Here is a 1507-nt window from a genome sequence, read left to right as displayed (position 1 = left end):
CTCTCGGGCGAGATCCCAATTCGTCAGTCACGACTGACGTAACGTCTCCGTTCCCTCCTTCAGGGAGCGAGGGTTACACAAGTAACCGAGACGTTACATGTTTTGTTCCTGAATGGATCAGTGTTTTGAACAAATTTCTTGAGTGAATAGTGAATCATTCAAAAGACTCTTTTATAAAGACAATTTCTTGTTTCATTCCTGAGTTATCGATAATTGATGTGTTGAACAAGTGGCTTGAGGGAATGATTCAATGACTCACCAACTACTGGTTTCGCTCCTGAATGAATCAATGTTTTGAACAGAAAGAGCAGTGGTGGACAGTAACGGAGTAGTTTTACTTCGTTACTGTACTTAAGTACATTTTTCAAGTATCTGTACTTAGGTTTGAGAAGAAAAAAATCATTATGAAAATCTAATTATATTTTCCTTATTATATTCATTATTTCCTTATTGGTTATTTTGGTAAAATCCCAGGTATTTTGAGGAATAGGATTATAAAAAAATATATGCTAATATAAAATTAAATTAAACTAACCCTAACCCTAACCCTAAAAGTAGCCTATATAAAACTGCAAAATAAATATTCATCTATCAGTACTTTTTACTTAAGTACATAAAAAATCAAGTACTTTTGTACTTTCACTCGAGTAAAATTGAAAACTGAGTACTTTTACTTTTACTGGAGTAATATTTTATTATACGTATCTATACTTTTACTCAAGTACTTGATTTGTGTACTTCGTCCACCACTGAGAAAGAGTGACTGAAACTGACTAACACTTCTAACAACGTCTGTTTGGAACAGACAAACTAAATGTCTGGATCAGAACTAATTGAATTAAAGGGGTCATATGACGTTGCTAAAAAAAACCATTATTTTGTGTATTTGGTTTACGTGGTTTAAGGTTAAAAAAACATTATTTTCCACATACTGTATGTTATTGATGCTCCTCTATGCCCCGTCTTTCTGAAAAGCGTCAATTTTACAAAGCTCATCGTTATGAAAAGTGCTGTGTGCTCTGATTGGCCAGCTATCCAGTGTGTTGTGATTGGCTGAATTCCTCAAGCGTGTGACGGAAATGTTACGCACCTCACCAGGTTCAGGAAACTCTCCTCCTTAAAATGTGCTGCACACACTTGAATATTTGGGTTGTACTGTTCTGTATAAGTACATGTATAAGTACATATACATATATAGTAGAGTTGTGAATAAAACTTAAACACACAGCGCGGCGGCAACAATACTACAGCGATAATAAAAGTTAGTTATACCTTCTTTCTTTGCGTATATATTTGGGCGGTGTTATGCAAAGCTTCCCACACGGTGATGTAGATATGTGGGGGCGTGTTTTAACGAGGCGTTTTAGGAAGGCGTGGCTGAGCGTTCACTTTTATAAAGAATATCTCTTTGGGTTTGAGATTTTCATCTTTGCGACTTTAAATTGCATCATATCCCAGTCAACAATTTGATCTCACAATGATGTCACCATGAGCTCACACGATTCTC

Source organism: Sinocyclocheilus anshuiensis, unplaced genomic scaffold (assembly GCF_001515605.1).
Source record: "Sinocyclocheilus anshuiensis isolate Anshui unplaced genomic scaffold, SAMN03320099.WGS_v1.1 scaffold989, whole genome shotgun sequence".
NCBI classification, from domain to species: domain Eukaryota; kingdom Metazoa; phylum Chordata; class Actinopteri; order Cypriniformes; family Cyprinidae; genus Sinocyclocheilus; species Sinocyclocheilus anshuiensis.
Note: the sequence above shows the minus strand (reverse complement) of the source record.